The sequence below is a fragment of the Triticum urartu genome, chromosome 7A (genome assembly GCF_056163025.1).
Source record: "Triticum urartu cultivar PI428250 chromosome 7A, HENAU_Tu73, whole genome shotgun sequence".
NCBI lineage: Eukaryota > Viridiplantae > Streptophyta > Magnoliopsida > Poales > Poaceae > Triticum > Triticum urartu.
In genome coordinates this window covers 96,261,960-96,276,029 of record NC_141879.1, presented here as the reverse complement: position 1 = coordinate 96,276,029, position 14,070 = coordinate 96,261,960, and the positions used below count along the sequence as shown (strand labels likewise).

General features: G+C 43.9%; 2 pseudogenes; both read left to right on the top strand.

The window, feature by feature from the left end:
• LOC125518398 (ABC transporter C family member 10-like) overlaps positions 1–3,437 on the top strand; it is a 62,379-nt pseudogene extending 58,942 nt beyond the window's left edge.
• A 769-nt stretch (positions 3,438–4,206) lies between these two features.
• LOC125518397 (ABC transporter C family member 10-like) lies at positions 4,207–13,823 on the top strand (annotated as a pseudogene).
• The last annotated feature ends 247 nt before the right edge of the window (positions 13,824–14,070 follow it).

Genomic DNA, 14,070 nt, shown 5'->3' with positions numbered 1-14,070 from the left:
CCTCCATAAGGTCCGGTCTAAACACCTCAGGGTGGTCTTCCTGAAGATCGATTTCCATAAGGCGTATGACACTATCAGCTGGCCCTTCCTTCGGGAAGTTTTGCTCCGGAAGGGCTTCGACGACCGTTGGATCACCCGAGTGATGCAGATGGTGTCCTGCGGTCGCACCGCCGTGAGCATCAATGGGGAGATCGGCCCCTACTTTCCCACCCCTTGTGGGGTTAGACAAGGCGACCCCTTCTCCCCATTATTGTTCAACATGGTGGTGGACGCGCTCGCCACTATCTTGGACAAGGCTAAGGCGGCGGGCCATATTCGTGGGATCACCCCCCACCTGGCCGGCGGCTCCGGGATCTCCCTTCTCCAGTACGCCGAAGACACCATCATCATGGTAGAAGGCTCGGAGGCGGACATCTCTAATCTTAAATTCCTCCTCCTCTGCTTCCAAGAAATGTCTGGCCTCAAGATCAACTTTGACAAGAGTGATGTGATGGTGATGGGCTAGTCTCCGGCGGAATGCCTGGACATTGCCAACCGGCTTAACTGCCGCTTGGGCTCCTTCCCCACGACATACTTGAGAACGCCCATTAGTGACTCTCGGCTAACCGTCGCTCACTTGCGTCCGACCGTGGCCAAGCTGCAAACGCGCATAGAGCCTTGGTAGGTGGCTGTCGAAGGCGGCAAGGGCGATTCTCATCAACTCCTCCCTATCCAGCCTCCTCTTGTTCCTCATGAGCTTCTATAGCCTTCACGAGACTCTGCATCATGAGATCGCCAAAGTCCAGTCTCGTTTCTGCTGGGCAGGCGATAACAATAAGCAGAAATACATATGGTTAGCTGGCCAGACATCTGCAAGCCTCGGGAACAAGGAGGCCTCAGGATCATGTGCTCTAAGCGCATGAATATCGCCCTCTTATCCCGCTGGTTGTGGTGCATTTCTCAAGGGCAAGGCGGCCTCTGGTTAGACATCATCCGGAACAAATACCTGCATGGGCAACCCCTAGCCTTCTGTCAGAGATCTGGCGGCTCCTAGTTTTGGCAGTCGGTCATCCAACTACTCCCGGTCCTCCGCATTGGGACCTCCATTTTGGTTGGATCTGGGGCTGTGACCCTGTTCTGGTTCGACCAGTGGGCGGGAGACACCCCCTTCGCCGCGCGCTTCCCTGACCTCTTCTCCATCGCCGTTGATCCTTGGATCTCTGTAGAGAGGGCCCTTATTGACTTAGGGCGCCTCGCATTCCGGAGGCCATTTGGGCCTCCGGACTCTGCCGCCTGGCATGAGTTGGCGGACTGTGTCGCCCTTCACGAGCCGGTGGTGGACGCTGGCCCGGATCTGGTTAGGTGGCGCCTTGAGCCATCGGGCCAATTCTCCACCAAGTCCCTCTACCAGGCCAATGCCCCCCTCCACTCCCCTCTCCTTACGGCGGTGTGGTCCATCCGCCTGCCGCTGAACATTCAGATCTTCATGTGGTAGTGGATTCACGGGCGGACCCTGTCTGGGGTGGAGGTTCACAAGCGCAATGGCCTGGTACTAGCCTTTGCCTGCTCTGGGGTATCCCCGAAGATTCGAATCACATCTTCTTATCTTGTGTGTCCACTCAATTTGTTTGGAGCTGCTTTAGAGAGGTGGTTGGTGGTAATTGGTGTCACACCAACTTCCCCGACCTATTCGCCGAACTCCAGAAATCCCCCATGCCTTCTCGCCACATTAGGTGGCTGGATATTGGGGCCCTCGCATGGACCCTCTGGACGATCCGCAATAGACTTGTGATCCAGTGCATTCCACTTCGACTGGCTAATGACGCTCCCTTCAAACTGCCTAGTTACTTGCAGCTTTGGCGGCCGCTTAGCCTCCCCCAGGACCGGGACGCCATCTCCGCCTTCATCACCAACCTTCGCTCGATGTTGTCCGATTGTCGCCGCCGCTCCCTCCGCCACCTCCGGAGCAGGATTAGGGGCCGGCCGTGTTCTCCGGCCTCTCTTTTATCTTTGAGTTGTGCCCTCAGCAGAACCTATTGTACTTCCTTTTGTGAGACTTGGGTGTGTGTGTTGTGGACTAGTCCTTGTATGTGTGCTCTGTGGCGGTTTGCTTTATTTATAAAGCGGGGCGAAAGCCTTTTTCAGTAAAGATCCTGATGCAATGCTTAATTACGAGGCCTCCCTCTTTAATACCGTGGCAATTCAGCTCAGTTACTTTGATATATACCTAAAGATTTCAAAAAGTTCAGCACATACCAAAATGGGGCAAATGAATTTAATTCGGACGGAATAATTTGAATTAGGGGAATCTCAAATGACAAGTTGCCTCATAAAAAAACTAGATTGCCTAGGGGAACTAGACAACTTTTCATTGGTCAAATAAATAGGCACCCAAAGTTGAGTTGAGAACTCAAACATGGGTGTTGACCTTGTAGGAGTGTACAGCCACACTTCTACTTTGGTTTAGGCCCCACTTTCTTATATTATGGCATATCTACTTTTCTAGGAATCACTAAAGTGGTTGCTCCATTTGTTATTATGCTGCAGGTTCTTGATAAATGTCAACTTCTTGAAGTTGTCCAGGAGAAGGAACAGGGATTGGATTCACATGGTAGGGAACTTAGCTTCATCTATGCTTTGGTTTCTGTATTTCATTTTTTGATCTAATAAACTGGGCAAACAGAAACTCAGATCGATTCATTTCAGAAATTCAAACATATGTGAAAATATATGTACCACTAAATACGCCAAACCTTTAGTAGTCCTAGGTTTATTCTTCAGCAGTAGAGGAGGTGGAGATCCAAGTACTTCGAATTGACCAACGGATTCAGATCCAACCATGAATGCGACTCTTCAAAGATAAAATCATGTCAATTTGTGTCTTTTGGGAGACTCGAAGTTGTATCGTTTTGCTAGCATGGCGTTGGAACTATCTCATTCATAGTACTGATCAGGATTTTGCCACAATAGTTGTGGAAGACGGGTCGAACTGGAGTATGGGCCAAAGGCAGCTCTTCTGTCTGGGACGCACACTTTTGAGAAGATGCCGCATCTTAGTTCTTGGTGAAGCTACGGCCTCTATAGACAATGCAACTGATGCTGTCCTTCAGAAAATGATCCGGACAGAATTCAAATATTGCACTGTTATTACAGTGGCCCACCGTATACCAAAAGTTATGGACTGCGATATGGTACTTGCAATGAGCGATGGTATCTCTCTTACCGGACCTGTTTATAGAACTCATCATTTATTGAACTGAACCAATTAATATGGATTATATGAATTATGCGTGAAGCCAAATGTATTGTGGATCTTTCCCATACTAATGGACTATGTATGAACACTTACAGGGAAAGTAGTGGAGTTTGACAAACCTACAAAGCTCATGGAAACTGAAGGATCTCTCTTTTGTGAGTTGGTCAAGGAGTATTGGTCCACATCGAACGGAAATATTTAGACGATACTGTCAATGTTGATTGTTTACTTGCTTCACCTTTCCAAGAGATAAAAGATGAATCAGCTTTTATTAGAAAGAAAAAAATGGTATGCTTGAAGATATACAGTAGTAATCTATGCTACCTCAAGTGGAATTCAACAATTTGGAATCCGAAGAAATTTTCTTTTGCTATGTATCGTTACCAGAAATTCTGTGCAATACATTGTGGACTGCCGCTGCCCTTTCAGAATTGGCGAAGTTGGACAGAGTAAATCCCTGAAGATTTCCTTGCTCAAGTAATCAGATATACTAGAAGGCTAAACCGGAGGGACTTGAGTTTTGCACTCTGCCTGTGTTTGCTGACAGTGTTATGGTCGAGGTTTTGTAAATTGGCTAACACATTCACTTCTGCATTATTTACATTTTACAGTAGCTTGGTAAGTTTATGCTGACTGCATTGACTTTAAATGAGGTTTCAGACTGTGCTATGTAAAGAGATGCCATTGGTTTCAGTTGGATATGCTTCAATGTATTTCTCAAATGGAAAGCAGCTTGCTTTTGACGTTAAGAACCGACTATTTATATTACTACGATGTAAGAGTAATGGACATACTGAAGATTCATTTACCATAAACCTCTCTTAAGTCCTACTGGGAGACGCACAACAGTGCCGATTGTAAGAATGCTACAGTCACGCTTGGACCTTGCGAATCACCGACGCGAGGATTTATATTCTCTTAAGTCGCGCCACTCCGCGCACAGTGTACGGGCAGCTTGGGGTCGGTGAGCAATGGAGGACGAGGCGGAGGAGCACAGGGTTCGTGCATCTCCATCCCTCCCCACTCCGGAGAAGAGTGCAGCAGCCGCGGGAGGGTGCGCCGGCCGGCTCTGGTCGCTGGTAAGACAAACTCAACTGTACTGGATGCTTTTAGTCCCACATTGACAACGTTTTCCACCGATTTATAAGCTTTTGCCTCACCCAGGCTATCAACTGAGTAGAGATTGAATATACAGATATTAGTATCAGTATATGGTCTGTTTTCAACCCGAATTTTAACAGCATGTTCCATTTTCGTTTCATCGTACGTCTTCTTTGTTCCATCCTACGTCAGTTTTTAGCATAGTTTTAAATAGCCGACTATAGTACCCATTCCCGGTATGTGGCTGGGATGGGGCATCCGGCTTTAGATGTTAGGTTTTGGTGCAATGTCTGTTTGGTATTAGGCTCGGACATTCGGCACCCCTGCATCAAGGGGATAGGAGTAGCGACAGGTGTCGCCAGGATGGTGGTTCCAGGCTTGTACTGATGTAATGCTTTGTAAGGTCTCTGAGAATAATTAATAAAATGGCTGCATGCATCGATCAGATGCAGAGGCCGGGGGTGATCCTCCTTTTCTAAAAAAATAAAGCTCCGCTATAGCCTTTTCAGCAGGGTGCCGCTAAATGATCACCTTCACAAATAGCCCGCTATAGCTTCGCTGTTGGCACTGCCTCCTCGCAGCGCCGCTTCTTCTTCCTCCTCTCACAACTCGCTTGTGGTTTTTATCTTCTTCTCACAAGAACACTCTCATAAACTCACATGACCAGAACACACACGCACACACACTGCACCAAGGAAGAAGACACAACGGCTTTGCTAGTGGCTCTCTCCTTGGTGAAACACATATGCTACATTGTTTTTGCCCAGCCCTCTCGGCCTCCTTTCTCATTCACTCAATGCATCATATATACACAAGGGTTTTTCTCACCCATAGCCCAGCCGCCACACTCGGCCATTAGTCCCACTAACCCACAATCTTATCCTTGTCCAGGAATATCTCCAGGATCAGGATCCTAACGACTAGGCTAATGACACCCATGCAGCTAACTGCTCCTAGCTAATTGCACGGCCAAGTTCAGTCTTTACGCAGCCACACCAACGACCACGGACCCAGCCCAACTAGCATGCACACGACCGGCTCAACATGATCGTAGCCCGTTGCACTCCAACTTCGTCGCGTCTCGCCACTTCTCACGGCCTCGCCGTATCACACGGCATCATCGGCATCTCGTCGTGCTCGCCGCGTTGCATGGCAGCCCCGCGTCTCGCCTTCTGTTGGGTCTATGTTTACCTTTTGATTCTTTCCCTGTGTTAAATTATATAGTTTAACTTTGCTGGGAAACTTCTAATTGTGAAAATCTGACCTATCTGAGGCTGAAGCATGATCAACAAATAGATCTGTCTTATCATTTGCATCTGTCCTAAATCATCAGAAATTAATCAGTGGAGATCGCATGAAACTGTATCCATCCACAAAACTGTACATGTATATATTGGCAGCAAACTCGTGGAATCGAAGATCAACTTTGTAAATCTGAAAATTTTAGTCCACTTTGTTGCTTTATGCTGAGCTATGTAAGTCGCTCCATGACCTTAGTCCTGTTGTCCACCCCATAAGTGGCAAATTTCTGTCTCTAGTGATGCAATTCCGTGTTGGATTGTGTTAATGAATGCCAGCGGCTTAAACCCTGACAACTGAACCAGATCCGACGTTTCGGAAGATGCACAGTTCTGGCGTGTACAATGCTTCCTCCCTTTGTGTGGTTATTAAATTTGGGGGAGTTATGTCAGTTTTTCTCCCCGGCTGATTCGAACCTATAGGATACATGTATTGCTGTGGCTTTTATCCCATAACAACTCCTGACTACCCTGATACAAAAAACAGCAAATTCATGACAAATCTTGCTTGTTGTGTTGTGAGAAAGAGACCTGCCAACCACTATTCGTTTGTTGTCATGTGGAGTAGGTGGTGTGGAAAGAAATTGTCAATGCTCTGAATTTGCTAATTTTGAATAGGTGGCTAGATTTTGGCCCAGTAGTACCAAGAATGCTGCTTTGAATATGACTACTGCTGATATGTTGTGGGCTACCTAGAAATTGCGTAATGACTTTTTTTTTGCTCGATTATCATGGTCTGGTTTACAGGTGATGTATCACCGACCGCAGATCCTGGACAAGTTCCTGCTCCGTATGTGAGCAAAGATAGTGGAGGCTTCGCAGCTCAGGTGACGATGAAGGAACGAAGAAACCACACTCCAGCTGTGGCCGGGGACGCCGGTGATCACGGCAGCGAGGCGCGGCATTGTTATGCTCACATTTATCTCTGCTTGCTGTGTGTCACCTCGGCTGTAGGATTTTCTATTTCTTCGAAGTTGAAGGGTGCTTCTTTAGCTGGTTTTGCTTTGATAGATGTGATAGTTGCCTGTCAAAGGCATGTAAGAGTGGACTTGGATGTTGCTCGGCTTCTACGAAATGGAACAGGGCAAAAATCCTTCTGATCTACAAAATGTGGCACTGGAGGGATTCCATTTGCAAGTATATTCAAGACTCGCAAGTCGCAATTAACAAGTCTACTAGTGAGCGTTTGCATAACTGCTAGAAGACAACTAAATTCAGTAAGCAACATCTTGCTAGTCCTCTCTAGTCTATATAAAAAATATGGAGCCACTTGGTGTATATTAATATAAGGCTGGTGGCTACCACCGGAAATCCAGAATCGGTTAAATAAGATCTGATTCTCAGCATACGACTGAGATTCCGGAAAATATGGCACGTTAACATTGCTGTTCTTATAGTAAGAAAAAGATCTTGGATGGGTCGTTGACGGACCTTGGATGAGGAGGAGGAGGGCGCTACTACTCACCAGCTAGCAGCAGCCTAGAGAGGCCAGCACTGTCGATCTTTTCTAGGCAAAAAAAAAAAGTTCTTGCAGTTGCGCTTCTTCTCCCATGGCTTAACAAGGTAGTTGATGATCATTGTGTTCGGAGCAAACATTCAAATTTCTGGATAATTTCCTGGGGTTTGGACTCTCTGATGTTGCTCCAGTTCCAGTATTTGTAGTATCTGTTCTTTGTCTGCTTCTTCATAAAGATAGAGTATATGTTCTTTGTCCTAACTAGTTTCACGTTAATGCATGATTAGCGCAGTGATACGACAGGAGTTGATCCATTTGGAAGCAATAGAGGTTGCACGCGCAGATGGATTCCCTCACAAGTAAGTCCTCTCTCAACTTCCTCCTGCTTCATAGCTAGCCGCATCACTTCTCCTACCTTTGCTAAAGCTAAATATTTTTTGACGACTTTTACTGTGCAATTTACTAGTTATATATGCTAGAAGTATTAGATGATATCCACCGTTGATTATAGGGTTATTCTGGGCAACTCATCTTTAGGTATTTCTATTTTGATTTTATTTTTGTAAGGATAATTTGATCCATGGTTAGAGGTAATCCAAATAACGCTGCCTCCGTAATAAGAGAACATAAAGGCATAAACATGGAACAGTGCCGCGTGCCCCCACCGTCGCCGGCAGCCCCTTGTGCCGCAGTAGAAAAGAACATCACTTCTGCTACCTTTGCTAAAGCTAATTTTTTTTCAGACGAAGAGGTAGCTGATTCTCAGAGTCAAGTGACTCCCTTTGCTAAAGCTGGGTTTTTCAGCAAGATGTCATTTTGGTGGTTGAATCCTCTAATAAAGGTGGGCTACAAGAAACCCCTTGAAGACAAAGACATGCCACTTCTAGGCGGCACAGATCGAGCACGCTACTAGTACTTGATGTTCATGGAGGAGCTGAATGGCAAGAAGCAGTCGCCATCACATGCCACACCATCATTCTTATGGACTATTGTTTCTTGTCACAAGCGTGCTATCTTGGTCTCGGGTTTCTTTGCTTTGCTCAAGGTTCTTGCCGTATCAACAGGCCTAATAATTCTTAAGGAATTCATCAATGTGTCACTTGGGAAAGGGACCTTTAAATACGAAGGATGTGTGCTTGCTGGGTTAATGTTCATCTGCAAATGTTGCGAGTCATTGTCACAGAGACAGTGGTATTTCCGCACTCGGAGAATAGGATTGCGGGTGAGGTCATTCCTGTCGGCAGTTATTTATAAGGAACAATAGAAGCTATCAAATGCAGCAAAAATGAAGCACTCTTCAGGAAATATTATGAACTATGTGATCGTCGATGCGTATCGGATTGGGGAATCCCCATACTGGTTCCATCAAACATGGACGACAAGTGTTCAGCTTTGCATTTCCCTGGCAATTCTATATGACGTGGTTGGTGCTGCAATGATTTCATCTTTGGTTGTCATTGTTATGACCGTACTGTCCAACATTCCATTGGCCAGGCTGCAACACAAATCTAAGAGTAAACTTATGGAAGCACAAGATGTGAGATTGAAGGCCATGTCTGAGTCATTAGTTCATATGAAGGTCTTAAAACTTTATGCATGGGAATCTCACTTCAAGAAGGTCATCGAGGGGTTGAGAAAGGTTGAGTACAAGTGGTTGTCAGCATTCCAGCTTAGGAGGGCATACAACAGTTTCATTTTCTGGTCTTCACCTGTTCTGGTTTCGGCAGCGACCTTTCTGACATGCTATCTTTTGAAAATCCCTCTTGATGCTAGCAATGTCTTCACCTTTGTGGCAACTCTACATCTTGTGCAAGACCCAATAATGTTAGTACCAGAAGTTATTGCAGCCGTGATACAATCTAAGGTTGCGTTCACTCGGATATCAAAGTTTCTTGATGCACCTGAGCTAAACGGGCAAGTTAGGAAGAAATATTATGTTGGCATTGATTACCCTATAGCGATGAATTCGTGTAGCTTCTCTTGGGATGACAGCTCATCAAAACATACTCTAAATAATATAAATCTGATAGTCAAAGGTGGAGAAAAGATTGCAATTTGTGGAGAGGTAGGATCGGGAAAGTCGACACTTTTGGCTGCTGTACTCGGAGAGGTCCCCAAAACTGAAGGCATGGTATGATTTTTTACTAACTTCATATGTTAATGAAATAGATGCCATGTTCGCAAAGAAACATATCCTGTTGACAAGCATCATGTTCGGTTCGAAATTTATGAAAATCATGCTTGACTATATTTGCCAACATGAAGTATGTTAATCAATTCATTTTTTCATAACAGCCTTATATCAAATTCATGATCTTTGCATAAACTTTCCAGATCCAAGTCTGCGGGAAAATGGCATATGTTTCTCAGAATGCATGGATCCAATCAGGAACTGTGCAAGAAAATATTCTCTTTGGATCACCGATGGACGGGGAAAGATACCACAACACAATCGTTTGGTGCTCGTTGGTGAAGGACCTTGAAATGTTGCCATATGGAGATTGTACCCAAATTGGGGAGAGAGGCATAAATCTTAGTGGTGGTCAGAAGCAGCGCGTCCAGCTTGCTCGTGCACTATACCAAAATGCAGACATCTATCTTCTTGATGACCCTTTCAGTGCTGTTGATGCCCATACAGCCACAAGTCTTTTCAATGTAAGGATCATATCAGCAGATGCAGATTGTATTTCTATTTGATTATGAACTGTTTGACAAAGCTCTTTGTAACAGGAATATGTCATGACTGCTCTATCAGACAAGACCGTACTTTTGGTGACGCACCAAGTGGATTTTTTACCCGTATTTGACTCCATTTTGGTACCTCTCTCCACTTTGATGAAGTCACCATATGCTGATATACGTGCCTCTATGATCTATATTTATGTGTAATTATCTTTATTTATTTGTTGAGGTCATCTAAATCTACTGATGATTCTTGGCAGTTAATGTCAGAAGGAGAGGTTATTCGGTCTGCACCGTATCAAGATCTGTTGGCAGATTGTGAAGAATTTAAAGACCTTGTAAATGCCCATAAAGATACTATTGGTGTTTCGGATCTTAATAACAATATACCCACTCCAAGACCTGAGGAAGTATCAATAAAGGAGAAACATGATATTCATCGAAGTAGATATACAGAGTCTGTGAGGCTATCACCGGCAGATCAACTGATCAAGAAAGAGGAAAGAGAAACAGGGGATGCAGGTGTTAAGCCTTATATGCTTTACCTGCGCCAGAACAAAGGTCTCCTGTATTTCTCTTTGTGTATGATTTCCTACACAATGTTTGTAGCTGGGCAAATATTACAGAATTCGTGGATGGCTGCTAATGTCCAAAATCCTCATGTCAGTACGCTGAAGTTAATTTCTGTGTACATTATCATCGGAGTTTGCACAATGTTCTTCTTGCTATCAAGATCTTTTGTAGTTGTTGTTCTTGGGATCCAGACATCAAGATCCTTATTTATCCAGTTGCTCAATTCATTGTTCCGTGCACCAATGTCCTTTTTTGATTCTACTCCTCTTGGAAGGGTTCTTAGCCGGGTAAGAATTTTTAATCGGATGGTAAATACAATATATTTCAGTTACGTGTTACACCCAAGGATTTTTCTCATGATAGATTAACTCGTTCCCTTTTTCTTCTACTGCAGGTCTCTTTAGATTTGAGTATCGTTGACCTTGATGTTCCATTTTCCTTTGCGTTTTGTCTTGGTGCAAGCTTAAGTGCATTTAGCAATCTAGGGGTATTGGTTGTTATTACATGGCAAGTTCTGTTTGTATTGATAGTTTTGGCAATTTGGTTGCAGGTAATTGGTATGACTTTCTTTCTTTGTGGCTAAGGGCAACTCCAACGCGGATCACCTAATGCCCGGACATGAATGCTCTGGACAATTTTAGCCATCCATCGCTAGTCACCAAATATCCGCGGACTGGTCCGGACGTCCGAATTTCCTCAAACTGGGGAGTTTTGGAGGAGTCCGGACGTCTGCCTGACCCACTGTTAGTTGGTCCACATCTCCCCACAGCCCATGTGCACTCATCTCTTTTTCCTCTCTGTCTACTACCTGGCCCAGCCATAGCCCATTGTCCGGGTTTGCTGACTACGGTTGGATGGATGGTCTGTTTGCGGGCACGTGTGGACGTGTCCGTGGACATTTGATAATGTCCATTAGGTGATCCGCCTTGGAGTTTCCCTAAGCTTCATGTCTATGGCTATTCAATTTCATTCACCAATTCATGTTTTGTGCTGTAATTTTGCAGCAACTGAATGGTTGATTCAACGTCTTGAGATACTGAGCACCGCAGTTCTTTCTTTTTCTGCCTTCGTCATGGCCCTCCTTCCTCAAGGAACCTTTAGCCCTGGTAAGCAATTGTATGAACACCATGGTGCTTCAGATATTTGGAGAAAGTTGAGTAGTCAGCGTTGCTTGCATCTGATTTGCAAAAAGTATTTGCTCACATGTAAATGTTGCTACCTTTTCAGTGACTTCAGATTAAATTCTAATGCTCATGTGCCTAAGTTAACTAAATAAAGTATTTGATACTTCACAGATGTACAGTTTATGAATATTAATTACAAATAGTAGAATTAATTCCTTGTTTTCATACCTGCACAGGTTTTGTGGGAATGGCATTGTCCTATGGTCTTTCCCTAAATTTTTCGTTTGTTGTCTCTATTGAAATGCAATGCAACCTTGCGAATCAAATAATCTCGGTGGAACGGGTGAACCAGTACATGGACATACAAAGTGAAGCAGCAGAAGTTGTTGAAGAAAATCGACCGTTATCAGATTGGCCCCAACATGGCAATGTGGATATTAGGGATTTGCAGGTAACAGATATAAATATTTGCACGTGCACCTTGCAAGGTAAAAAAAGTATTCTATTAACACTTCTAACAGATGTATGCAATTGATTTTCATCTGACAGATCAGGTATAGGAAAGATGCTTCCCTTGTGCTACATGGAATCACTTGCAGGTTTGAAGCTGGAAATAAGATTGGTATAGTTGGTCGAACAGGAAGTGGCAAGACAACATTAATTGGTGCATTGTTTCGTCTTGTTGAACCCGCCGAAGGGAAAATAATTATAGACTCCGTGGACATCAGTACAATAGGCTTGCATGATCTGCGTTCGCATTTGGGTATCATTCCACAAGATCCAACACTTTTTCAGGGTACAGTAAGATACAATCTAGATCCTCTTGGGCAATTCTCAGATCAACAAATATGGGAGGTAAGATGTGCACGTCTATGTTTCTTTTTCTCTCTTGCCCAATGATCAGATAAGATAATGATGAAAAGGTATCACACTGAAAGAACCTGATGTATGTTTATTGTTTAATAATCATGAGGTGGTCCTCGTAGTACTGTGGTAGTTCAGCTCAGTTACTTTGATATATACCTAAGATTTTAGAAAGTTCAGCACATTATCAAAATGGGCCGAATAAAGTGAATTAGAGGAATCTCAAAAGACAAGTTGCATTTCTCACAATAAAGTTAATTGGAAGAACTAGATAAATTTTTGTTGATCAAAGAAATAAGTGTTGAAGTATATTTGAATTACCCAACCTTCTCCATCAGTTCAGACTTTTGTTTATAGTAAGCACCCAAATTCGAGTTGAGGACTCAAAACACATTGGTTGAACAACTGAGCCCCCTTTCTCAAAATTAATATACTAAAGTGGTTGCTTCATCTATTATTATGCTGCAGGTTCTTGACAAATGTCAACTTCTTGAAGCTGTCCAGGAGAAGGAACAAGGATTGGATTCACATGGTAGGAAACTTCACTTACATCTATAGTTTCTTTTCTGGAGTTCATTTTGGATACTAATAACTTGCGCAAACAGAAACTCTGCTCTAATCATTTCAGAAATTGAATAGCTGTGACAGTACATGTGCCACTAAATATGTCAAACTGTTATTAGTCCTAGGCGTATTCCCCGCCAATAGAGGAGGGTGCAGACCCAAGTACTTCGAACCCACCAATGGATTAATCTCCAACCATGAATCGGACCCTTAATGGCTCTCATCTTTTTGCTAGCATGATGTTTGGAACTATTTCATTCATAGTACTGATCAAGATCTTGTCTTAATAGTTGTGGAAGACGGGTCAAACTGGAGTATGGGCCAAAGGCAGCTCTTCTGTCTGGGACGTGCACTTCTGAGAAGATGTCGCATCTTAGTTCTGGATGAAGCCACAGCCTCTAGACAATGCAACAGATGCTGTCCTTCAGAAAACAATCCGGACAGAATTCAAATATTGTACTGTTATTACAGTTGCACATCGTATACCAACAGTTATGGACTGCGATATGGTACTTGCAATGAGCGATGGTATGTTTCTCTTACCGGCAACTTATAAGAAATATAGTGACCTGCTTATAGGACTCGTTGTCTTATTGAGCAGAACCAATCAATATGAAATATTTGAATTATACTTGGAACCAAATACTTTGTAAGGTCTTGTGAGAATAATTAATAAAGTGGCCGTATGCATCACCCAGATGCAGAGGCCGGGGGTCATCCTCCTTTTCTAAAAAAAAAATACTTGGAACCAAATATTTATTGTGGATCTTTCCCATACTAATGAGGTATATATGAACACTTCCAGGGAGAGTAGTGGAGTATGACAAACCTATAAAGCTCATGGAAACTGAAGGATCTCTCTTCCGCAACCTGGTCAACGAGTACTGGTCATACACATCGAACGGAAATATTTAGAAGAGACTGCCAATTTTCATCTGCAGCTTTCCAAGAGATAAAAGATAAATCAGCTTTTTGAAAATAATGATACTCTATGCTACCTCAGAGGGATCCATCTGTTTGGAATAGGAATTAAAGACGGTACTGTCTGGATTTCTTTTGCTATGTATTGGTACCAGAAATTCTGTGCAATACATGGTGGACTGCTGCTGCTCTTTGGAATTGGTGAAGCTGAAGATAGTAAATCCCTGAAGATTTCCGCGCTCCAGTAATCAA